Genomic DNA, 26984 nt, shown 5'->3' with positions numbered 1-26984 from the left:
TTCCTAATTAAATTTTTTCTTTGAAGTTTTTCTACAGACAAAAGGCAGAGGACATGGGTTCAAAGTTCACAGTTTACATCAGGATTCCTTCTTAATGTTGTACATTCTATGCCTATAGACAATTGTATAATGATGTGTATCCATCCTTATAGTATCATATAGAGTAGTTTTTTGTCCTGAAATACTTCTGTGCATAATCTGTTGATCCCTCCCTCTGTCCTACTCTGGGCATCCACCAGTCTTTACTGTCTTAAAAAGTTTGCCTTTTCCAGAATATCCTATGATAGGACCATACAGTATGTTTCCCTCTCATACTGACTTTTCACTTGGGATTATGCATGTAAGTTTCCTTCATATCTTTTCGTAGCCTGATAGCTCATTTCTTTTTAGGGTTTAACACTAGTCCCTTGTCTGCATGACCAACATTTGTTTATCCGTTCACCACCTATTGAAGAACATCATGGTTGCTTCTGGAAATTAACAATTATGAATAAAACTGCTATAAACATGCATGGGCAGGCTTCTGTGTGAGCATTCATTTTCCATTTGCTTGGGTAAATACCAAGGGTTGTGATTTCTGGATCACATGAGAGTATGTTTCAGTTGCATAAGAAGCTGCTAAACTGTCTTCCAAAATAAGTATCCCATCTTGGGTTCGCCCACCAATAGATGAGACTTCCTGTTGCTCACCAGCACAGTGTCCTGACTGTTCTGAATTGTGGCCATTCTAATATATGTGTGGTGGTTCAGTCTCATTTTGCTTGGATAAGACCAATGAAGCATGGAGTACTTAGACAACTTCCCTGAGGCCACACGCTGGTAACTGAAAAACTGGAATCTAAATACACTTGTTGGAACTGCAACCACATAGCCAAGACTTGCAACCTCTTCTAACCACTGTATCCCACCCGTTTCCCTGGAGAGATAGGTTTCCTTAAATGTGAAACTACAAGACCACCCTGTTCCCCTTATGCACTGGTCTATATTGAAGGTAAAAGGGGATAGTGTATCTGTAAGTCCTTTGAGAATTGCAAAGCACTATGAATGTGCTGGTGCTTTTTTTTTCACCACCAGTGTCCCCTTTAATAAAACACAAGGTCGTGTGAGAGGGAAGGGGGTGAGGCAGTGAAATATGACCATTCACGACCACAAAAACCCCTCTGTATGCATCTAGTGCCTGGCAGAGGGGAGGGCAGGCCTATTCGTAGAGGGTGTCCTGGTGTCCAGGCTGGCAGAGAAGGCAGACCTTGGGCTGGAGCCCTCGGGGGGCATGGTGCGGCTCTTGCCGTCGTCCACTTCCTCCACCCGTATGGGGAGGCTGAGCACCTGGGCCAGTGCCGGGATGAGGATGCAGCTGCCCCCCCTTGCATGCGGGCTCTACCTCCTGCTGGCAGAGTTCCCTGATGGTCCGCCCACCCTCGATGAACTTTTCCAAGAACTTGCTGTTCCACTGCAGGTCGCCCGAGGGGAGCAGGCGCAGGAAGATCACTAGGTGGTCCAAGGTGCTCTGGTCGTTGAAGGAGGCCAGCGGATCAGCCACTGAGGTCTGCTTCTCCACCCGCTCGTTCAGGTCCATGAATGTGTGGTGGAAATCCTCAGCTGTGAGCCCAGCGAAGCCCTGGGACACCTCGTCCTCTTTGCTCTTGGCAGACACAGCCTTGAATTGCTGTGATTCCTTGCTGTCATCCAGCAACCCCTTCAAGCGGGAGAATCCGAAAGCATGATAGAAGCAGTTTCCACCAGCCCTGGTCTTGCGGATGTAGGAGTACTTTCTGTGGTGACCTTGACCTTGACAGGTCCTTGATCTGTCTGTGACAGATGTTGTCATCCTCAGCACACTCTTTGCGAAGGACAGAGAACTCCAGCCGCTCCCAGACCAGCGGGTTCTGCACAACTATCTCTTGCTGAATTAGGTCTGCTGAGCCATGATGGCTTCATCATGGGCAAGACAGTTAACACCTTCCCAGTCGCTGCCCAACTGGCTTCTGCTTCTGCTCTGAGATTGCCCCACCACCATCATTAAACAAGTGGCAGTGGTAAAGAACCTGACTGCCAATCAATGGAGGAGACATAAGAGATGTGGGTTCAATCCCTGGGTTGGGAAGATCCCTGAAGGAGGGCATGGCAACCCGATCCAGTATTTTTTCCTGGAGAATCCCATGGACAGGGAAGCCTGATGGGCTACAGCCCAAAGGATTGCAAAGAGTTAGACACCACTGGAGCGACTTAGCATGCATGAATATAGACAGTGACATATGTATATGCAAGTACATACTATAGGTACACAACATGTGATGTATTTGGAAAAGGTGAGATCATGTGAGTACCAGATGTAACACCAAGTACTTAACGTGACTTTCAATCAATTCCTTATGCCTTTGATTCCTGATCTAGAAAATATGACTATATTTTAACCATTATTATGTGACAAGTGAATGTGTGCTATATGTGAACAAAATAAAAATTGCAGCATCTGAGGCTCCATAGATGGGCAGAGGGTAAAAGAGTCTTCGTGGGTGGTAGTTGTCCATGCAAGAGGCAGGATACAATGGGTCAAATTAAAAGACATGAGGGAAAAGAATAAAAGTGGGATTAAGTGAGTATTAAGTTCAGTCTGTCCAAAGGAAGCCATTATAATGCTTACCATGACAAACTCTACCAGGGGAAAATGATGGCTGAAGCCAGTTAGAAAGACAGCCTCCTCCTACCTGCCAAATTATAGGTGTACCCACCTGCAATCAGTGAGATTTCCCACCAAGTGTGTAGGTGCAGTTGGGGACACTCGAGGTGTCTTCATTGTTTAGTGGTATGTCTTTCTTTCTTTTAGTTTCTTGGAACAAAATTATGTAACCCATTTTTATAACTATTATAACTAATCATGTTGACTATTCATTGAGTAATTGTATAGATCAGTTATCCTGGTAGATGCTGGCAATGATCATTTTATTTCCCCTTGACATTTATGGAGGTTCTGGATTTGTGTCAGTTTGCACCTCTATGGGCTTCCCAGGTGGTGGTAGGGGTAAAGAACCTGTTTGATCCCTGAGTCAGGAAGACCCCTGGAGGATGGCATGGGAACCTATTACATATTCTTGCCTGGAGAATCCCATGGACAGAGGAGCCTGGCAGGCTACAATCTTAGGGTTGCACAGAGTCAGACATGACTGAAGCAACTTAGCACATACACATGCAGCTTTATAGTGAATCACTGGAACTTTATAGCAATGAAATCACTCACTTTGAAACTGATGATGTGCTATAGATGAGCATTTGTATGCATCTATGAATTGGATATTAGCTCATATTTCAACCATCTCATCTTCATCATCCATAAAGGTAAAATCTACTGCCAATTTTATGGACAATTTTAAATATAACACTTTTTTGTGTGCTGTAATTCTATTATGTGCATTAGAGAAATGTTTTCCCTACTCCATTTTCAAAGAGCTTACTTTACAAAAAAAAAAAAAAGTTATTTTGATAAAACAGAATCCTGTGTCAATAGCTCCAAATCTGGTACCACCGAGATCCCAGAAGCACCATTATTACCAATGTCTTAGCCCATTGATTCTAGACAGAAAGGCTCAATAGGAGCAGACAAAGACATTGGCCTATTTTGAGAACACACACAGAAGTACTTGGCTTGGGGAGCTGGAAAAACAAAGCAGTGAGGGGAAGGGACTCAGTGCTCTCTTCTGAATAAAGGACACTTCCAGTGGCTTTAATTGCACCAACAGCAGATGCTTCCTATGGAAGGTTAATTTGCAAAAGCATGAAATAAAATAAACCTACTCATGAACATTTTCTCATCTAAGTTCCGTTTAAAACTGAGCGTTAGAGGACACTCAGTTGATGCCGTGGGGATCAGGGAATGATGTGTTTGTTTTCTGCAGAGTTGTTTTATTGAAGCATCGCTTGATGGTTCACATTCTGATGGGCAGCCGGACCTCCATTAAGATCTCTTCCCTAAAGGGTACAATTGCACATTCAAATACTGATCAATAAGACAGTAAGGCTTTGATTTCGCTCACAAACACTGTCAGGTCTGCTGTTTGCCATGTGTTATCTAAGAGTCATTTGCAGCATATTGGATATAATAATTGCTGGTATTATCAGGTAGAATATTGTAACAGAGAGTCCATGAATATCATGCAGTGAGCTCCTGAGAGACAGAGGAGGTAGGTTTGGGAAACCACAGACGCTTTGCTGTTGGCTGCCAAATAGTGTTTTTGGCGGATCACTGTCACAGAACTCTATCAGAAGTACTCTTTGGTGGGCAATAAAAAATGTAAATAGCCATTCACTCATGGAGTAATGCTTGCTTTGGATGGATTCTGAAACGTAACGTGTCATAAACATTAAACGATCAGCCTTATTTACATGGCCCCAGCTTCAGTTACTCATCGACTATTGAAGATGATTTTCAGTGGGTCGTGTAGACGTGTTTTCTTGATTGCATGCTGCTGTTGTGGGTGATTGAATCTTGTCTTTCCTAGATACGGAGGATGTCGGTTTGAATACTACCATATCCATTCAAGAAAGGATGGTGCCCAGGTGACACCGCTGCTGCTGGCTGGCAGGATCAGGCACCTCGGCAGCTAGGTCAGCCCAAAGGCACCAGGGCTCCTCCCAAGCAGACCCCACTGCGTCAGATTCAGGAATTTCTCGCTGTCCGAGATCCCAGACCTCTCCTCCCAGCCAACCTCTGCTCATTTTCACCCACATGCGATCGTGAACTCCAAGTCTGTTGTCAATCCGTTCAAAGGGGAGGCTCCCTCCACACCAGCATCTGACTTGGAACTTCCTTTCCCGTCTCATAATTGCACCAGCTTGGAACTGATGACCATCCCTCATCATATGGACTTGGACCTCAGCCCCCCTGTGAATTGCCCTCTGCGTTCTGCTCCTCCCAACTGCTGATCAAGAGTTTGCTCTGTGGTGTTGTCTAGACATGTAATTAACATGTAAGTGACACATCAAACCATTGCATACACTTTGGTCATTAAAGCTGACCCAATCCAGGCACCTACAGGAAGAAAATGTCCAGTTGAACTCATATGGAGCCTGTTTGCAAATTGTGGGGCAAAAATAAAACTCTTATCTTACACAATGTTAGGGAAAGGGGAAAAAAAAAAAAAAGGCCTGACCCAGTCTGAGGTTTCTCAGCCAATAGTATTGTGCAGTAGTGAGCAAGTCATGGAAATTGTCTCCAGGAAGAAAAATGAAATGGTTTTGCAGAGCCTTTAAAAACATTGTTGATGCTATACAAGGTAACATCCAGGAGACCTATCTGGGAAAAAATGCTGTCATTGTTTGTAAGTCAAAAGGATGAACAGTATTTTGTGTCTGTGTATCTCTTAACTTTGCCCAGCAGTTTTCTCCTATGAACTTGGAGGTCTTCAAGAAGTCCCTGGGCTTTAACATTTCTTTTCTAAGCACTCGTTTTCCTCAACAGACTCATAAGTGAGCCATTGATTAGGGTACAAACAGTTTGTTCATAGGCCTATTCAATTCTGAATTCTGTCCAATAAAAAAGAGAAAGGGAAGAATATTCTCCCCCACGTGAGACAGCTGAGTGCACTAAGCAATTCAGTGCTTTCTGGTAACCAGCAATGATATTTTTTTTTCCCCTGTCCCTTTTGAGTATGAAACTCACCAAGTGCCCCCTTGTAATGATAAATGCCAAATAAAGCTTCCTTCACAAGGTGAAAGTGGCTGTAGTGGAGCATCCTTTTTTTGAGACATTTGACATGGGGTTAAATTTTCACTGGCAATAAGTCTTAATGCTCTTTCTTTTATACTGTGAGGTTAGACACACCTGTTTGAATAAGTTGTATAGGTGCTAAGCCTCTTGGTCGGCTTCGAGAAATTCTTTTTTTTTTTCTCTCTTCTCACAGTGAAAATCGGCTCAGAAATGGAGGTAAGGGAAAAACAAGGCTTAAGGGAAAAAGAAGACATTTAGCAATAGGAAGGAAAAAAATCTTTTCTGCGTCTTATGAGGTGCTTTCTTTAAAGAGAGAAAAATCTTTTGTGTATGTGTGTGTCTTAAGAGTTAAACCGTATGGCTCTTACATTCTGCATTGTAGAATTATCGGAAGGGAGCCCGTCTCTAATGAGAAATCGAAATCTAATTCTTTGTAAGGAATTTGCTTTTTTTTTTTTTTTCTGTACGGACCACCAAGATGGAAACTTCCAAACTGAGTTTCCCTGCTCCTGCCGAGGCTGGAATTGAAATTTCTTTTCACAATGATGGAGCTGCGGGAGCGGTATCAGCCACTCAGTCTGCAGGCTGAGGGGAGCAGCGTGGCGCTGACTCAGACTGGCTTGCTATGGATTTCCTTTCAGCAAATTAAAATCTACCTCCCTGGACAAGTCGAAAAAGAGGATGCCCTCACATTTTGCTGTATCTTACCAGGGTGCCACTGGCATCCACCTCTCTCAAAACAATTCTTTTCAAAAGTTTTTTTTTCTGTTTTCAGATTTGAAAGATTGTTTTTAAGGTTTGTCTGCGTTTCAAACTTTCTTTCCTGAAAAATGAAAAATCAACTTGTGAGGGTCGATGAAGGGCAGTATTGAAAATGGCAGTTTGTTTTCTGGAGAGAAAAATCTTGGAATGTGATGGTAAAGCTGGTTCACCATCTCAATGGAAGAAAAATGGGATGGGGGTGATTTGATTGACATCTTCATTTTCTCTACTCTTTTAAGTCATCTGCTGTATGTGGCCAGATTCTGGAGCAAATACAGAAATGAATAAGAGGAGATTTGGTGATGATTAATTTTATGTGTCAACTTGACTAGTCCATGGGGTGCCCGGATAGCTGGCTAAACTTTATTTCTGGATGTGTGTGTGAAATATTGACATCTGTCTCTTTATTTTTTTGTTTTAGATATTGTGTTTATTTATTTTTTCAATCTTTGATGCCATCTGCTTCCAGCATGTAAAAAAAATTGAGCACAATTGATTTACAAGGTTGTGTTAGTTTGGGTGTACAGCAAAGTGATTCAGTTATACACACTCTTCTTCAGATTCTTTTCTCGTATAGGTTCTTACAGAGCATTCAGTAAAGCTCTGTGTCCTGTGCATCAGGTCCTCATTGATTGTCTGTCTTATGTATAATAGGGTGTGTGTGTTAATCCTAAACTCATGATTTATCCCTCCCCCACATTTCCCCTTTGGTAATCATTAGTTTATTTTCAATATCTGTAAGTTTAAATACTTTCATTTGTATCATTTTTAAAATTACATTCCACGTGTGAATGATACATATGATACTTCTTTCTCTGTCTTACTTTACTTAGTATGATAATCTGTAGGTCAGTTCATATTGCTGCAAATGCCATTATTTCATTTTTCATGGCTGAGTAATATTCTTTTGTGTATATATACCACATCTTCTTTATCCATTCCTGTTGATGGACATTTGGGTTGCTTCCATGTCTTCCATTTACAATATTGCTTCCAGCAAATAGTGCAGTGAACACTTGTGTGCATATATCTTTTCAAATTATTATTATTATTACTATTTTTTCAGATATAAGCTCAGGAGTGCAATTGCTGGGTCATATGGTAGTTCTATTTTTAGTTTTTTAAGTAACCTCCATACTGTTCTCCATAGTGGCCTTACCAATTTCCATTCCCACCAACAATGTAGGAGCATTCCCTTTTCTCCATACCCTCTCCAGAATTTATTGTTTGTGGGCTTTTTTAATTGTGGCCATTCTGACTGGCACGTGGTGATATCTTTGTAGTTGTGATTTGCATTTCTCTGATAATTAGTGATGTTGATCCTCTTTTCCTGTGCTTTTTGGCCATCTGTATGTCTTCTTTGGGGAAATACCTGTTTAAAACTTTTGCCCATTTTTGATGCTGTTTGTTGTTATTATTGTTGGTGGTGATTTTTTGGATATGAAACTGCATGAGATTAATCGGTGACTATTTTGAAGATTAATGCCTTGTAGGGTGCTCCATTTGCAAACATTTTCCCCCATTCTGTGGGGAGATGGGCTTCTGAAGGGTTAGACTCGGAAAACCACAGGGCAATCCCCACAGCAGGCGGGCTTCAGGCAGTCCCTCAAGAGCCTGCGTAGGGGGGGATATTGGAGGAGAGCTGAACTCACTCATGCCGCCTGACCATGGAGTGGGGACTCTGACTTTCTCCTGCCTCAACCACCCAGCTCTCAGATCCTTAGACCCACACCACCTGCTTCCTTGAGTCTCCAGCCTGCGGCCAGCAGACCGTGGGATTTCTCAGCCTGCATGACTGGTTTCTTTGCTCTGGAGATCCTGTCTGGTACAGACCTGCTCCAGGTCTCAGAGTGGGGTTAGGTACTGCTCGTGAAGTGGAAAGACGTCATTGTGATATTTGCATGTAGGAGGCACTCTTTCTCTTCATAGGAAGGAACTCTGCTTCACTAGATTCTGCCAATTGAAATCTTTATCAAAACTATTATGAAAATTAGAAGGGATATAGCATGAGTGTTCAGATACAAAAGTAATGATAATCACTAATATTTATTATATGAAGTCTATTTATATGTACCATAAACATTAAGTATTTTAGACAATTATTTATTAAGGAGTTTTGCCATCTGTATGGCACTTTCATTGCTAAGGAAGAGATGCTTGGTTTTGAAGACTAGGAATCACACCAATGACCAGGAAAGAAAAATCAGCTATAGATGCCCTTGGACTAGACGGTGAAGGCTAGAGATGAGGTGATTACTTGGCTAGGTACTTGGAAGGAGTCTCTTTCATGACGGTTGTTTCAGTTCCAGCTTCTTTGGAGATCACTGAGAAGACAAGTGATCTTGTTTTAGAAATGTCTTCAGTGGTGATGTGTGATATTGATTGTCAGATATTTTTTAGTCTGAAGCCACCTCGATACTTGGTTAAATGAATAATAGAAGAGAAGGAAAAGAAGAAAAGAAATGCTAGAAAAGGCATCTCTGGCTCCTGGAGCTTGAAAGCAAGGTCAAAGAGTTTATATTTGGCAGAGTGTTTTGGAATTGGGTTGGGGAATGTACAAGAGTTTAATTAACAGGGATTATTAAATTGCATGAGTGTAAGAGATAAAGAATCTTAAATTGCATTGGGGTGGGGAAATGGAGAAACAGGCAAAAAAAAAAAAAAGGAGCCAGGGAGAACAAAATATAATTTCCTCGACTTTTTAATCAGTGAGCCTAAGAGATTATTTCAGGGACTTGGGGTCTTCAAGGTAATTAGGACGCAGCAAAAAGATAAAACACAGGAAGGCTCTATGAATTTGTAAGGCTATCAGAACACTGCCAAAGAAGAAAGAAACAAAGAAAGTGAAGCCACTCAGTCGTGTCCAGCTCTTTGTGACCCCAGGGAACATTTGCCCGCCAGGTTCCTCTGTCCATGGGATTCTCCAGGCCAGAATACTGGAGTGGGTTGCCATTTACTTCTCCAGGGGATCTTCTCAACCCAGGGACTCTTTACCATCTGAGCTATCAGGGAAGCCTGGAACATTGCCAGCTTCTGGTAAATATGTATCCCTCATGTCATCCTGAGAAGCAAGGGTGATGTGTTTTCTCCTTGACCTCAGAAAGACCTTTTGCTTTCCACAGAAACCACTCCACTGTTTCTAAGTGAAAAAAGGGACTGGAAAGAGTTAATTAATCAAAATCACAATACAAGTGATAAAAATGTGAAAGAAAAAAAAAAAGAAAAAAAAATGTGAAAGAAATATGTGGGTGCATAAACTCTAAAAGTTCTTTGAAGCTAGAGAAAAAGAAGTGAAAAAAGTTAGTGTTAATCTTTCAGTCATGCCCTACTCTTTTCGACTCCATGGGCTGGAGCCCACCAGGGTCCTCTGTCCATGGCATTCTCCAGGCAAGAATACTGGAGTGGGTTGCCATTCCTTTCTCCAGAAGCTAGAGAAACCCTTAGCTAAAGTGCTTAAGCTCTAATAGATAGCTAAAAAACCATGAAATCAGAGTGTTATCACTATAAATGATTCTACACTGCTCATCTATTCTCTGTATAGTTATATTTTGACCATGATCGTTAACTGTACTGTAAAAGTATTCTTTGCCTGTATAACATTAGTTTGCTATGATTTGCATACTTTTCATTGATATGTTACCAAATTTTGTTAGTAAAATGCCTGTTTTAAATAATGAAAATGGAACAATAGGATTATAATACAGAGCAGAGTACTGAAATCCATCAAGTGAAATACTGTAGGTTTTAGATGGGTGCCAAAGAGGAGGTATCTTCTTTAATAGGGAAGGATCAGAGAAAAGAAAATGGTTTTGTGGAGACAAAGATGTTTTGTTAAACTGTTAGGAGGGATGGAAGGGCATTTCGAAGTGAGAATGATCGTTAAATAATAACCTGGAAAATGTGCAGAGCATTTCAGGGGATTAACATGCAGTTCAGCAAGGCTGGGTGGTAGATGATACTAGGAATGAATATTAGAGTTAGGTTGAATATTGGTGTAGAAGGGGCGATAACCTGTAGAAATGTGGAGACTCTAAAAAGTGCTTTTGTAGAGTTACCGAACAGTATATGTACTTATGGGGCTTCCCCTGTGACTGTACTAATGCGCCCACCTGCAATGCGGGAGACACAGGAGACTCGAGTTTTATCCCTGGGTTTGGAAGATCCCCTGGAGGAGGAAATGAAAATCCACTCCAGTATTCTTGCCTGGGAAACCGCTTGGATAGAGGAGACTGGAGGGCTACAGTCCTTGGGGTCCCAATGAGTCAGACATGACTGATCACGTATACATATGCATACATATATGTACTTATATTGCTCAAAAAAGCATACTATGTATCTTTCCCATCTGCTCAGCTCATAGTCAAACTCCAACATCCACAGGTAACCAATTTTATTTGTTTTTCATGTGTATCCTTCCAAAGGCTCTTTATGCATAGATAAATGTACATTATTATTTCCCACTCTTTTACACAAAAGGTAGCATGTAGAAACTCTATACACATTTCCTATTTTGCTTTTTTTTTTCTTAAAATATACATTTTGGAAATATTCTGTATTTTCTAAACGCTAAAGACTATGGAGGTACTGTAGTTTATTTTACTGGTTTCCTATTGTTATTTTAGTGGCTTTAATCTTTTACAAACAATGTAAATCTGTCATTTTGCATGTAGCAAGGAAACCTCAAGAATAAATTGCAAGAACTAGGGTTGTTGAGTTCAAAAGATATTGAGTTTCTAATTTTGATAGTTACCAAGGATTATTACTTGTAGGAATTATGTTCACTTATATTCTTCATGGTACTTCTTCAATAGTTTTAGCAACAGGGAGAGATCCATCTTTCAAATTTTGACAATCTTATCCATGAAATAAAGGAAGCTTGGAGGAGTTTAATAAGCACTTTTCTTTTTAGGAGTGGATTTGAGCATCTTGTTTTTATATTGAGATTCTTTTGTATTTTTTTTTCCCCATAAACTCACTATTTACGACTTTTGCCTATATTTGATTGAATCAATGTTTTTTTTACTTATACATTAAAAGGGATTAATTATAAATTAGTTATAGAAATCTTTAAAAGTTATGTGAGTTGCAAATGTTTTTTAATAGACTGTCTGCCTTTTGACTTTTCTCGTGGTGCTTGTTTTGTTTTCATACACTAATGTTTGGAAAGGTCTGAATTTTTCCAGGGTTACACATACATTCTACCATTCTAAGTCATCTGTTTAATACTGGCTTTTAATCTTTGTTCCTTTTTTTTAGTTTATCTTGATGCAAAATCTGAGATAATATTACAGGTCATACTTTTATGTCTAGTCAATTGCCTCCAAATATGCTCTTTCTTAATAATCTATCTTTCCTTAATTGACTTGTATTTTGTCATGTATCCAAAAGAGATGGCAGTTCTGTCTCAGTTCAGTTATAAATGTGCTGCAATTCTGAGTTAAAAAATCAAGGTTTATTAGAAATATGCATTTGTTCTCAATATTATGGGGAAGAAAATGTAAAAAATGAAAATAATAAAATCCAGGGGAAACACTCGAAAACATGAAAAATGACAATAAAAACAAGAGAAAGGCAAGGGAAATAGCCTTCTCACATATCACATGTATATTACCAAGCTCCAATAATAAAACCACATAGTTTTTTTTTTTGACCCACATGAATAGATTTACAGCCCAGTCAGCCAGTATACCATTTTCAGCCCAATGCACCAGTCGGGCTTCCAGTATAAAGCCTTTTCAGAGACGCCAAGTCCTGTTGTTTGCAGCCGTGTATGTGCTAGATGTTTGTTTTGATGATTTTGGAGCTTGAAAGTCTCTCGTGTTTAACAGGGGCACCAGGGCGGAGGGAGGCTGAAGAGGGGGAGCATAGACATGAGGCTGTGTTCTCGAATGTAAATGAGCACAGGGCATCCTGCTGCAGCAGTTTCTGACTCGGTGGGTCTGGGTGGACCCGGGGTTCCGCACTTGGGGCGGGCTCTCCCGGCGATGCTAATGCGGGCTGAGGGGCCAGGTGGTAGGCAGGGCTCCGGTCAGACAGGTCAGGGTGGAGGCAGTGTCTGATCTAGGGCGTCAGTCTGGGGTGTGGAAAGAGTGAGGACGAAGTGAAAGAACATCCCCGTGGGCTCAGAACAACTGTTGGCAGATTGAACGTGGGCGATGAGGCAAAGGTGGGAAAAGACTCAGTTTTCTAGCTGGGGAGATGCTTTCAACGTGCAAGAAACAAGCTAGGGAGGAAGATAACCAGGAAGTGTGGCAGATGTTGAGGCTGAGTGTTTGATTTTGAGAAAGAGAGATTTGCCTGGGAATCGGTATCAGACCTTAAATGTGGTGATGAACTGACTGTCCAGACAGAGCTGTTGTTCAGTCGCTCTATGTGTCTGACTCTTTGTGACCCCATGGCCTGCAGCACGCCAGGCCTCCCTGTCCATCACCAGCTCCCTGAGTTTACTCAAACTCATGTCCATTGAGTCGGTGATGCCATCCAGCCATCTCATCCTCTGTCGTCCCCTTTTCCTCCTGCCTTCAATCTTTCCCAGCCTCAGGGTCTATTTCAATGAGTCAGTTCTTCCTATCAGGTGGCCAAAGTCAGATTAGGAAGCAGGAAAACAGTAGGACCAAGAAGAGAGCTTTGAGACACATCTGCACTAAAAATGGGGTAATGCAGAATAATCAGGGCGTAGGAAAAAATGCAGAGAGAATTATTGGGTAAATACAGGGATCTGGGAAATCTGGACACCACCCTCTACCATTTGTTTGGCTGTTGATAAGTGGTATGACTGGGATTCCCCAATCTGCGAATGAAAAAGGGAGGGCACCAAAGAGGAGTCCTGTGTTATTTAGAATGCATGAGAGGAGCCTCCAAGTGTGGAAAGGAGAGCACAATCGTTTCCTGATATCTGTCCGGAAATCTACTTAAAATGGCCGGAAAGGCCCATCTCTTACGTTTCTGGGACTTAAAATACTTCCTCTGGACATAGGTTCACATTTGTAGGAACCAGCCTTTGTTTTGCTCATCAGTCTCAGTATTTCTTCTCTGTAAATTAAAGTTCAGTTAAAATCCAATCCACCCCCCTTTACCTACAATCCCTTGGTTGGTTCTGCTCTCTGAGGTTAGTACACAATCAGAGTAATAGAGACCATGGGATGGACCAAGCAATTGAAAGTAATGGCTCTTTCCTCCAAAGGCTCCAGCTAAGAACTGGCAGATCAAGTTTGATTAAACCTGGAGTTAATCTGAGGATTGGTTGACTATAGCACACTCCCATAATAAAGCCTTTGAAGTGGAAAGATGGAAACTCTAACAAGATCAGTCTAAATCAGGGATTGACATCATTTCAGAATTAGGTTGCCAAGGTGCTGAGCCCATTCTTTTCTGTGGGGTGTGGAGCATCCTTTGCCGACAGGAACTTTCCCCGGTCACCAGGGTTCCGTTGTTCTGGTCATGTTTCTCCTGTCATCTCACGTGATGCTCGGTTATTTGGGCTGAGGAGGCGTCACTAGTGTCCTCAGGGAATAAGTGAGGGGCAGCTTTAGAGTACTGAACATTTTCAAGAGGGAAAATTTGAAGAAATTACCTCAGGAGGGGTCACCCGAAGTAGACACATTTTGTTAACTAGAAGGTGAAAGAGAATCGTGAGCCATCTAGAAGCTGGGATTTGAAAGGGCACCGAAAGGAAGGTGGGAGATTCCAGACTTTGATTTGTCAAATTTTTTGGCAAATAGCCCTTTCTGATACCTACTTTAAACAAAAATATTGAGGTGCTTAAGGTCGTTTTACATCTGCATGAGAGTCTAAATATAGTAGAAGGATTTTTAAAATGTTTTAATGCTTTAGTTACCTCATATAGTATGTATACACTTTTTTCTTTTCTTTCTCTTTATTATTTATTTATTTGCTAGAGGATAGAGTTCCATGCTGTCAAGCAAATCACTCCTTTTAATTCTCTTTGCCTTGCTCTTTTTGCTTTTCTCTTGTACTTTTATTATAGGCTCCTGTTTACTGTCTTCCTCTTTAACAGTAATGGTACATAAATAAGATTTTGAGAGTGTATTAAGTACAATCAGTCTATTTTGTATAAATCCAAGATACACAGAAGCATTTTAACACATGAAAGAGCTGAATTCCAAGTATTCTTAGGATTAGGTACATTGCCTTTTGTTTTTGTTAGACTTTTCAAATTGCTCCTATTAATACAATGCTCTCATGCATTATGTAAGAGCTGAGAGCATGATATGAAGTTTGAGAGTCCTGTGTTTGAGAAACTGTGTGTACCGAATCCCCACCTGCCACACTCTAATGCATCTGTGATCTAAGGGTGGTGCAAATTGCCTAATTTCCTACAGCAACTCATATAAAAATATTTCATCAAAGTTAATTAAAATTTTCAATATTTCCTGAGAGAAGAGCAAAGTATTGTGATTTTAAAAATAGATCTGTAAACAGACGGAATAGAGTTTGGGAGATGGAACTTTAATGAAACAAGAAAGGGAAAAATGTGTGAAGGAGAAAATCATAATGAATCATAAAATGTTAAGTTTAAGCAGTCCACAGAGATCATCTGTTCCAAGTCCTCATTTTAGGATGGAAGAACTGAGATCCATAGATGTTATGTAAGGTCACAGAATATCATAATGACTCTGATTCCTGCTCTGTGAACATAACTGTCTGGGAGAATGTCAGGCACTTGTGAATGTTTCATTCATTTTTTTTTTTTTTTTTTCCACTCACTAGGGTACTCTTGGGTGCTTTGAAACAGTAATTTCCCCACAGTAATCTCAAGCACAGAGGCTATCAAACTGTGTAAAAATTAAGCTGGGCTTTAGGAATTACTGAAAATGGCCTAGGATATGGGATACCCAAGCTTATAGCTCCAGAAATTCAATTTTGACTGCTTACCAAGAAATGATCAGGCATTGGGGAATGGTCAGATGCAAAACTGACTTATGTACCATAAATTTGAATGTGCTCCTGTATGAAAAATTGGAAACGGTGAGTGAATGAACTCTGTAAAACATATGTGATTCTGTGTATGGAAATTGCATTGGTAACAAGGAGAACAAGGTAATGGTAATTGTTGTCTCAGAGTTAGGTCCATGCAGAAGTCTCAGTTATGTGTAAATCATCTTCACTAACAATGGCCTGACATGACATCCATATTTTCTTTGGGGCCAAATAAAGAGTGTGTAGAAACCACCCTCTTGGGAGTAGCGGGGAATTTAGCCAACCCTAGCTGCACATCGCCTGGTGCAGTGGAAAGCAGTCTGATTTAAGACTCCCACGACAAGAGTTCTAGTCTGAGTTGTACTGTTGTGTAAGCCCTATAACCCTGGGAAGGTCAAGAGATTGCCTTAAGCTTTAAGTTTCTCATCTCTGAAATTGGAAAGTGAATCTCGGTGAATTCCAGTTGTTAGCCATGCTGACGTTCTCCAGCCTCAAGGAGCTCTCCTGTTCTAGAAACCACAAGCCCTTGTCTTCACATCTTCCTGCCTTGTGCGGACACCAGTCCTGAAGTTACTACTCACTGATCATAATTCAATGATACACAGTGATTTCTAAACCAGCTGTCTTCGTCAAGACAGAAAGTGTTACTGCCCCAGCTGTGTCCTCGTGTGTCCCTGCAGGCAGACTGTGTGCTGCTCATGAGACCTGCTTGCTCTACACATGGCAAGTGGCAGGACGGTGCCAGGAGGGCCCATGGCTGGGGTCAGTCCCCCTGAGGATGAAAAGGGCGGGGAGTCTTATCTCTGAGTTGAGTTTGGTGGAGTTTCACTGCTACGAAGATCTGATTGTGTCAGGACCTCTCAGCCGACACTGAGGGAGCCGGGAAGTCATGCTCACAGACCATCCACGACCATAATGGACGGTGCCTTGGGGCGGGTAGACCCCAGTTGTGTCAAAGCTCAAGAATCCCAACAAGAGCATGGGTGGTCGTGATAGTGTCTGATCCGGCAGGGGGGATTGAGAATAATCTAAAGACTTCGATTATTCAGGAAGCTTGTGTCTCACGAATCCACAGTGTACACCTCCTTCCCACACTCCTGGGCTCTCTTTCTGGTGTGTGTGTGCTAGAATTTGGGTCTCGGTTCTTTCATTCCTTTGGGGATAAAAGCACTTTCACTCCTTCCTTAAATAGTGTTGAGGTTACAACTCCAACCAGGTGATGGACTCTGCCCTTCCTCAAGCTCAGGGCTGGCTGGTACCTGCTATAAACCCTAGGTTAAAAGATTAGTGAGCCAAACTACCATGCCCACTGCTGTGGCTGGCCTGAGGCCAAAACTGAAAACTGAAATTCGTCTTCTTTTTCCTTACTACCCCTTTTAGGTTTTCCCGTCTGGATTTCCTGCCTTGTGGTCTGACCCAGACCTTGAGCCTAAGGGTTTAGTTTATCTCCCTTTGTTAGGCCGTAGTTGTTAAATATTTCCCCCAAACAGTCGCTTCCAGGACATGGAAGTGCAAAGAGGTTCCCACGTGGCCTCCACCCTTAGTCCTCCCTGTCTGGCTCCGCTGCGCTGGGGTGACCCTGTCTCTAACGTGGAATTAGGACCAGTGTCCTGGCCAGCACAGAAGCTCCATTTATGCTGGTGGGTTCTTTGCTCTGAAGGGCCCCTGGTGCTTTCAGGTAGGTGAGCAATCCTGCTGCAAAGTTCTCTCTCAAGAACCTGCTTTTTAGAGCCACTCTGGCACCGATGGTCTTAGCCTGGGTCTCCCATGGAGCCCAGAGCAAGGGGAACTTCGGTCTGTTCTCGGTTCACTTGGAGTCCCAAGGATAAGGGTAGGGATGAAGGGGAAGTGTGAGAGGAGAGAACTCCGAAGGCTGGTTCTGTGTTACTGCACTGGCCACCACTTCATCAAGAGCCGAGAGAGAGGCACTGGATTTGTGGACAGGTGTGTTCTTGGAGTGTGGGATTGGGAATGTGTGCAAGGGGGGACATCACACACGGCTCAGAGTAATGCACAGAGCGGAGAAAGAAGGCTCCTTCTGCACTCGCCTCTTCTCGTCTCTCCTCTCCCATTGGCTACATCCCCGGGGCAGCTAGGTTCTCCATGACTCTTCTATCGTGTTGTCTGATGCTGTCGGGGACCCTGAGGATGCCACATGCCACCCCCTTGGCGGGGGCCTTCGTCTGCACGCAGCAGAGCAGGGTCGGCATGTGCAGTGTGAGGGTCCTGAGACCCAGGGGTCGGTCAGACTGTCAGCCTGTGGGGAGGCAGGGCAAGATGTAATAGAGCAAGGAAGACTTTGAGAAAGTCTGAAAATGCACACGGCCTTTTTGTCTGCTCAGATTTCAAGTCCTAGAGATCTGCTGCTCAACAAGAGCTGATAGTCAGTGAGACCATAGTGTACACTTAAAAATGTGCCAGAGGGTAGATTTTTTGTTGTGTTCTTACCACAAAAAATAGAGGACAGGAGGAAGTGTTTGGAGGGATGGATGCTTATGGCAGAGATTCTTCGTGATGGTTGTGTGTGCACACGCATGCACATGTGTGCTTAGTCACTCAGTCATCTGGCTCTTCGAAAGCCCATGGACTGTAGCCCACCAGGCTTCTCTGTCCATGGGGTGTTATTGGGTACTTATCCCAAACTCATCAAGTTACATTCACTAAGTAGGTACAGCTTTCTGAATGTCAGTCATATCTTGGTAAATAGTTTGTTGTTATCATTGTTGTTGTTTTCAATGAATTGCCTTGTAGTTAATGGAGGACTCACATTACAGGTTGTATCTTGTTTGATTTGACCTGGAAGCAGGTAATCCTGGTTAGTTCTGTCAGGAGATGGCTGTTTGCCTGCCTCAGTTTGAAGCTGCCTTTCTGACCATTTCTTTCCTTTCCTGAAAGGTGAATAGTAGATAAAGACCACCAGAGTAGAGATGTGAAAGCTAGGAGGTAGACTTACCTGTGAGGTCTTAAGGGTCAGCAAGAGTGAATGTCGACTTTCTAGGAATCAGCGAACTAAAATGGACTGGAATGGGTGAATTTAACTCAGATGACCAGTATATCTACTACTATAGGCAGGAATCCCTTAGAAGAAATGGAGTAGCCATCATAGTCAACAAAAGAGTTTGAAATGCAGTACTTGGATGCAATCTCTGAAACGAGAGAATGATCTCTGTTCATTTCCAAGGCAAACCATTCAATATCACGGTTATTCAAGTCTATGCCCCAACCAGTAATGCTGAAGAAGATTCAGTTGAATGGTTCTATCAAGACCTACAAGACCTCCTAGAACTAACACCCAAAAAAGATGTCCTTTTTATTATAGGGGACTGAAATGCAAAAGTAGGAAGTCAAGAAACACTTGGAGTAACAGGCAAATTTGGCCTTGGAGTACAGAATGAAGCAGGGCAAAGGCTAATAGAGTTTTGTCAAGAGAATGCACTGGTCATAGCAAATACCCTCTTCCAACAATACAAGAGAAGACTCTACATATAGACATCGCAAGATGGCCAACACTGAAATCAGATTGAGTATATTCTTTGCAGCCAAAGATGGAGAAGCTCTATACAGTCAGCAAAAAATAGACTGGGAACTGACTGTGGCTCAGATCATGAACTCCTTATTGCCAAATTCAGACTTAAATTGAAGAAAGTGGGGAAAACCACTAGACCATTCAGGTGTGACCTAAATCAAATCACTTATGAATATACAGTGGAAGTGAGAAATAGATTTAAGGGACTAGATCTGATAGACAGAGTGCCTGCTGAACTATGGATGGAGGTTCGTGACATTGTACAGGAGACAGGGATCAAGACCATCCCCAAGAAAAAGAAATGCAAAAAAGCAAAATGGCTGTCTGAGGAGGCCTTACAAATAGCTGTGAAGGGAAGAGAAGTGAAAAGCAAAGGAGAAAAGGAAAGATATTCTCATTTGAATGCAGAGTTCCAAAGAATAGCTAGGAGAGATAAAAAAGCCTTCCTCAGTGATCAGTGCAAAGAAATAGAGGAAAACAACAGAATGGGAAAGACTAGAGGTCTCTTCAAGAAAATCAGAGATACCAAGGGAACATTTCATGCAAAGATGGGCTCAACAAAGGACAGGACTTGTATGGACCTAACAGAAGCAGAAGATATTAAGAAGAGGTGGCAAGAATACGCAGAAGAACTGTACAGAAAAGATCTTCATGACCCAGATAATCATGATGATATGATCACTCACCTAGAGCCAGATATCCTGGAGTGTGAAATCAAGTGGGCCTTAGGAAGCATCATTACAAACAAAGCTAGTGGAGGTGATGGAATTCCAGTTGAGCTATTTCAAATCCTGAAAGATGATGCTGTGAAAATGCTGCACTCAATATGCCAGCAAATTTGGAAAACTCAGCAGTGGCCACAGGACTAGAAAAGGTCAGTCTTCATTCCAATGCCAAAGAAGGGCAATGCCAAAGAATGCTCAAACTACCGCACAACTGCACTCATTTCATACACTAGTAAAGTAATGCTCAAAATTCTCCAAGCCAAGCTTCATCAATATGTGAACCGTGAACTTCCAGATGTTCAAGCTGGTTTTAGAAAAGGCAGAGGAACCAGGGATCAAATTGCTAACATCCGCTGGGTCATTGAAAAAGCAAGAGAGTTCCAGAAAAACATCTATATTTCCTTCATTGATTATGCCAAACCTTTGACTGTGTGGATCATAATAAACTGTGGAAAATTCTGAAAGAGATGGGAATACCAGACCACCTGTGCTGCCTCTTGAGAAACCTGTATGCAGGTCAGGAAGCAACAATTAGAACTGGACACGGAACAACAGACTGGTTCCAAATAGGAAAAGGAGTACGTCAAGGCTGTATATTGTCACCCTGCTTATTTAACTTGTATGCAGAGTACATCATGAGAAACGCTGGGCTGGAAGAAGCACAAGCTGGAATCAAGATTGCTGGGAGAAATATCAATAACCTCAGATATGCAGAATGATACCACCCTTATGGCAGAAAGTGAAGAAGAACTAAAGAACCTCCTGATGAAAGTGAAAGAGGAGAATGAAAAAGTTAGCTTAAAGCTAAACTTTCAGAAAACTAGGATCATAGCATCTGGTCCCACCACTTCATGGCAAATAGATTGGGAGACAGTGACTGACTTTATTTTTCTGGACTCCAAAATCACTGCAGATGGTGACTGCAGCCATGAAATTAAAAGATGCTTGCTCCTTGGAAGAAAAGCTATGACCAAACTAGACAGCATATTAAAAAACAGAGACATTACTTTGCCAACAAAGGCCCATCTAGTCAAAGCTATGACTTTTCCAGTGGTCATGTATGGATACGTATGGATATGAGAATTGGACTATAAAGAAAGCTGAGCACAGAAGAATTGATGCTTTTTAACTGTGGAGTTGGAGAAGACTCTTGAGAGTCCCTTGGACTACAAGGAGAGCCAACCAGTCCATCCTAAAGGAGATCAGTCCTGGGTGTTCATTGGAAGGACTGATGCTGAAGCTGAAACTCTAATACTTTGGCCACCTCATGCGAAGGCTGACTTGTTTGAAAAGACCCTGATGCTGGGAGGGATTGGCGGCAGGAGGAGAAGGGGATGGCAGAGGATGAGATGGTTGGATGGCATCACCAACACTATGGACATGAGTTTGAGTAAACTCACGGAGTTGATGATGGTCAGGGAGGCCTGGCATGCTGTGGTTCATGCGGTCGCAAAGAGTCAGACACAATTGAGCGACTGAACTGAACCGAAGGGTCAGCATCCTTCATGGTGTCTCGGTGGATCAGATGCAGAAGCTGAAGACCTGCGTGTTTTTTCAGACTCAGCATCTTGTGTACCCTTGCCACGTGGACCTGGGATGCTCCTCACCCTTGAGACTGACTGACTTTTGGTTGAAGTCTGTTGATGGAGTGAATAAAATGCTTGGTTTTCTTAGAATGTTAGAACATAAAGAGATCTTAATCCCAACCTTTCATTTGAGAGAGGAGGGGATTGAGGAGTATAGAATTTCTGTTTATCCCAAACATACACAGTGCTTCTCTTAGAAAATCCTTTTTTTTTTTCCTTATCGTTTAGGGAGGAAATATACCAGCAACTTTCCCTAAGTAGCAGAGGATCAGCCAGCTATGTGGGAAAGGCAATAATAAAGAGGATATTTTTGTTTTTAAATATGAAATGTATCTTTTATCTAAATTTATCCTTAAATATTGATTCTTAACTGATAAGGAATGATGTCTGAGGATTTTATGAGTAACATAAAAGACAATGACATCCAGATAGCATGGAGTGAAATCATAGGATTGACAAAATCTCATCCCCAGGTCTTCCCAAATCACCTTTCCTCCTGGTAATGGACTCAGAACTGAGTTAGATGATTTTGAAGAAGACAGAAATCAGATAAAGCCATTCTCTTTCCAGCAAAATAGCTGTGTATTTCCTCTGGCTGAAAATTCCCATCAGCCAATCGATTTTGCCAATATCAATATTGATAAAAAAGAATATTATTCCCAAAGTTTACAGTTCTAGAAAATGGAAGTGTGTGATGTTCTGGTGAATTGGTTTTTAGGGCTCTAAATTAAGTGTGTACATGTGTGAAATAGGATTTGATAGAACTATGTTAATATCTAGGGACAGAGGAGAGATGAAGAAGTGGTACATATAGGGTGCAGGCAGTAATGTCGTCAATTAACAGGATCTGGAGTTTGAAAGTGATCTTAGAGGTCATCCAGATGAATCTTCCGATTTTGATGGAGATCAAAGTGAGCCTCAGAGAAGTGGCTTGATAATTAGAAACAGACACACAATGACCATTTAATTTTCGAGTCTTGAAGTCTTCTGTTTTCATTTTGGCTAGGGTGTGAAAAAATAGTCATGCATAAAGGAAAAATTAATTAATTAGCAAAGAGAAAGTCTCCATCCAGCAAAAAAATAGAAGTCTTTATTCTGCCCATGTAACTTCTTTCTCTGGCTCCTTCTGTTGCATTATTTAGATGGTAGAAGCTATCTCCCTGAGAGTTGGTATATTGAATTCCCCTGCATGTGTTCTGAGAGATTGAGTTCATTTGACTGTTGATTCCTTAGTGCAGCAAGGTATCCCAGAAAGAGATGGTGAGGTAATTTAATTGAAGACCATAGCATCCATTTCAGTCCTTCTTTACAGATACCCACGTCGTATTCCAGCATAGCTGTGGTATCCTGCAGACTCAAAGTGAAAAGTCTATTATCAGAGCCCACAAACTTTACACTCACGCAGTACAGTTTTATAGCATGGTTCAGTGATCACAAAATAGAAAGGACCCAAGCAATACACTGGAGAATGATATGACTTGAAACTGTAACCATCAGGAAGAAAGTGCACGGCTAACCACCAAGTTGTGGGAAAGAGTGTCTTGCCGAGTCAGGCTGTCATAGCGGGAACTCACGTGTCTCTATGTGCTGCTCTGCTCAGAATATTCTGGGCCCTGTCCTTCTGCTCTGTAAAGCCCTTCTGTTGATGACTCAGTGCTTATTGATTTATATAGATCAAGTGATCTATATAAACATTGGTTTATATAGATTTCAATTCAGTGCTTTGGGGGCTTCCTAGGAGGCTCATTGGTAAAGAATCCACCTCCCAGCGAAGGAGACCCGGGTTCAATCCTTGGGTTGGGAAGAGCCCCTGATGAAGGGAAAGGGTATCTTAGCGACTAAACCAATAACAACAACCTGTGCTTTGTAGCAGCTTCATCTTTTTTTTTTTAATTAGTTGGAGGCTAATTACTTTACAATATTATAGTGGTTTTTGTCATACACTGACATGAATCAGCCATGGATTTACATGTATTCCCCATCCCGATCCCCCCTCCCACCTCCCTCTCCACCCCATCCCTCTGGGTCTCCCCAGTGCACCAGGCCCGAGCACTTGTCTTATGCATCCAACCTGGGCTGGTGATCTGTTTCACCCTAGATAATATACATGTTTCGATGCTGCTCTCTCGAAACATCCCACCCTCGCCTTCTCTGTAGTAGCTTCATCTTTTAAAAAGCATTTTTATATACACATATGTGTATGACTGAGTCCCCTCGCTGTTCACCTGAAACTCACAGTGTTAATCAGTATTAGTCCAACATGAAATAAAAAGTTTAAAGAAAAGAAAATACAGTCAGTGCATTTGCCATCACTGCTGGCTGCTGCAGGTTGCCCAGAGCTACACTTGCTGTAATAAAAGTTTCTGAACTGGAAAAAAAAATAAATAAACTGTACTCCCTGAAAAAAAGATTCTTTTAGATACACTTATATGTATATACATAGACCACGCCTACATACACCTATATAATTACATACAAGCATACTTATACACTCACATACACACAGTTGAACTAAAAGTAAACTATGCTGTGATGTGTTTAGTCGCTCAGCGTGTCTGACTCTTTGCAACCCCATGGACTGCAGCCCGCCAGGCTCCTCCATCCATGGAATTTTCCAGGCAAGAATCATGGAATGGGTTGCCATTCCTTTCTCCAGGCGATCTTCCCAACCCAGGGAGTGAACCCAGGTCTCCCACATTGCAGGCAGATTCTTTACCTTCTGAGCCACCAGAAAAGCCCAAGAATACTGGAGTGGGCAGCCTATCCCTTCTCCAGGGGATCTTCCCGACCTAAGAATTGAACCGGGATCTCCTGCATTGCAAGCAGATTCTTTACCAGCTTAGCTACCGGGAAAGAAAAAATAAACTAGATGATTCATTTCCTCGAGTACTTTTGAAAAATAGTAGCTGAGATATTCCTGAAGTCAGGGTGATGCTGACTCCACCACAGGGCAAGTCCAAAACCAGGACTCTGTGGGGGATGGCAGGCGTGGCTACTGGGGACACCAAAGAGCTTGAAAGCTTGCAGTGACTTCCCCACGCGGTGGGCTTCTCCTCTGCATTTGTGGCCCTACATGCAGTTGTGTTCAGGTCACAGTCCCTGCCATGAGGCTGGTTATGACAGGCCTGAGGGAAGCTACCTGGGCATCCATCCCTGCAAGCCCTGCCTTCACACCCGTGAACCACTGGGTCCGCAGATGATGCTCTTCTGCACTGTGGAATCCCCCGGAGAGGCCACTTGCTGAAGATGGGTTTCCATTTTATTGACCTTTATCACAATATTTGCTTGGGGTCAGTCTATTTAGAAAAGACACTGTGAGTCCCAGGGTCCCTTATTGGAGGACAGGAACATGTGCTCTGCTGTCCGGCGGCGTCAGATAAGTAACAGTGCTTGTCTGTGGAGGTGGACGTTTTGGGATAACAGTTTCCTAGGAAGAAAAAAGGATGGGGAGCAGAAGCCACTCACAAGAACGAGCCACAGTCTGAGGCTGTTTGAGTGGTTAAAGCCACTGTTTTAGGTCAAAAGAGGTTTCCAGGAAGGAATAACAGGAAGAGGGAATCAAGGAGGATGGGAGAGGACTGATCTGAAGCTGTGCTGGCGGTGGGGCCAGTGGTCAAGCCAGGACTCTTAAGACCAGCAGTGCAGACCTGGGGTCGGCCAGCAAGGACATAAACGTGTCTGCCTCCAAGTGAGGGACTGAAAGCAATCGTTAAAATGAAGTTCTTATATCTGCATATAAATGTGTATATATATGTGTGTGTGTGTGTGTGTTAGTTGCTCAGTCATGTCTAACTCTTTGCGACACCATGGACTGTAGCCCGCCAGGCTCCTCTGTCCATGGAATTCTGGAGTGGGCTGCCATTCCTTTCTCCAGAGGATTTTCCCAACCCAGGGATTAAACCTACATCTCTCAAGTTTCCTGTATTGGCAGGCAGAATCTTTACCATCTGAGCCACCAAGAATGTACATGCATGCACCTAGCATGTCATACATATGCAACACATGTATATACACGCATTTATATCTGGCTGTTTTATTCATTGCCTTATTACTTTATAGTGTCTTATAGGTCATATTTATCACTAATTCTTCATTTCTTTTTTTGATATCCTTGAGAATATATCAATTCTCCTGCTAAGAAGAATGAGCTAACGGACTTCTAATATTTTCTTCTTGTCTTCTCCAACTCCGAACTTTGTGTGTGCAACTATTTCTACCACGTCAGAATTCATTGCATTTGCATTTTGTACTATGCTGTAATTAGTACTTTGATGTTTTGTGTGTAGATTGCAGAGACAGAGCCGAATGACAGCATTCCAGCTGTGTAAACATTATTTGTTAGAAATTCTCATAGTGCAATTGGGCCTGTAGACTGTCGGATGCAGTTCAGCATCACCAGATCTCTGATGTTTAATGCTAAATAGCTGAGAAAAATCTCACAGCGGTGTACTTGATTGGCTGCTCAAAAGCCCATCACATTTTAGATTTAAAATAGTGGCAATAGTAACAACAACAAAACAAAACTGTGCCTAACTGAGCCTCGTTTTGAAGGATAGGCACTTGAAAAAATAAAGGTTGTTAATACCTGTCTCCCTCTTGGTGAAGTTCTGGATGCTTTACTGTTGCCATGGAAGCTCCTCTGAGAGAAGGGGATCCTTGACCACTTCCCTGGGATGCACATCATTAGTACCTACTGGACATTACCCACATCCATCCCCAGGACCACAGGGGCTTCCTCAGTTATCAAACATAGGACTTTCCACTCCCCTGGGCTAAAAGGTCAAGACCCTATTACACGAGGAAGATGTCATTGACTCTCAATGCAGGTATCTCGCTGTTACTGTGTTCCTCTGTGAAGAAGAACTGAGGATTTATGCAAACTGTTGTTGAAAGATCTCTCAGCATAGATTGAAAGATCTCTTCTTCACAACGTGCTCTGAGCATCTCCTGAAGTTGTGCCATCCCAAATCAGGATCATGGACATGTAAGCAGTGAAAGCTGCAAAAATGCCAATATTAGTGCCCAAATAGGAAAAAAAAAAAAATCCCATGAGGAGAGCTGGGAGAACTGGAAATGGTTAAGAAGTCACTGTCTGTTTGTTTCTTCTCTTTTTTCAACTTATAGTAAGGAATGGAACAGACAAGTATAATTAAAAATGTCAAAGTTCCATAAAGGGTCTCATCCTTGTTCCATCAAGCAAAGCAAGGCAGATGCTCCTTTTCCCTTATATAAAATGCACATTCATTTTAAAAAATACAGAAAATGTGAATAAGCAAAAAGACATGAAAAACCCCAACGCCCACCATGCAGAGATAATCTGTTAATACTTTAATTCAATAATAAAAGTGTCCATTGGTTTGCTCTCACAATAAGAGTCCATACTACAGATTTTATCACTATGGTTTTTGTCTAAGAAATACCGTTTGATAATTTTCAGGTCAATATAATTTCAAATTAATAATTTACTCCTTCAATTTGTAGTCTAATAAAAACAGGATTCTATTCTATGTATATGTTATAACTTTTAACCAATACTTTATTATTGGATATTTCATTTTTAACAGTACTTAAAATCCTGTCATGTAACATTATTTTGTACACATATATCCAGTTCAGTTCAGTTCAGTTCACTGGCTCAGTCGCATCCAACCCTTTGTGACCCTGTGGACTCCAGCATGCCAGGCTTCCCTGTCCATCACCATCTCCCTGAGTTTACCCAAACTCATGTTCATCGAGTCAGT

General features: G+C 42.1%; 1 pseudogene; it reads right to left on the bottom strand.

Moving 5' to 3' along the window:
- Positions 1 to 1198: 1198 nt before the first annotated feature.
- LOC136176349 (ubiquitin thioesterase OTUB1-like) lies at positions 1199 to 2017 on the bottom strand (annotated as a pseudogene).
- Between the last annotated feature and the right edge of the window lie 24967 nt (positions 2018 to 26984).

Source organism: Muntiacus reevesi, chromosome 10 (assembly GCF_963930625.1).
Source record: "Muntiacus reevesi chromosome 10, mMunRee1.1, whole genome shotgun sequence".
Classification (NCBI taxonomy): Eukaryota; Metazoa; Chordata; class Mammalia; order Artiodactyla; family Cervidae; genus Muntiacus; species Muntiacus reevesi.
Note: the sequence above shows the minus strand (reverse complement) of the source record. Positions and strands in the feature narration are given on the sequence as shown.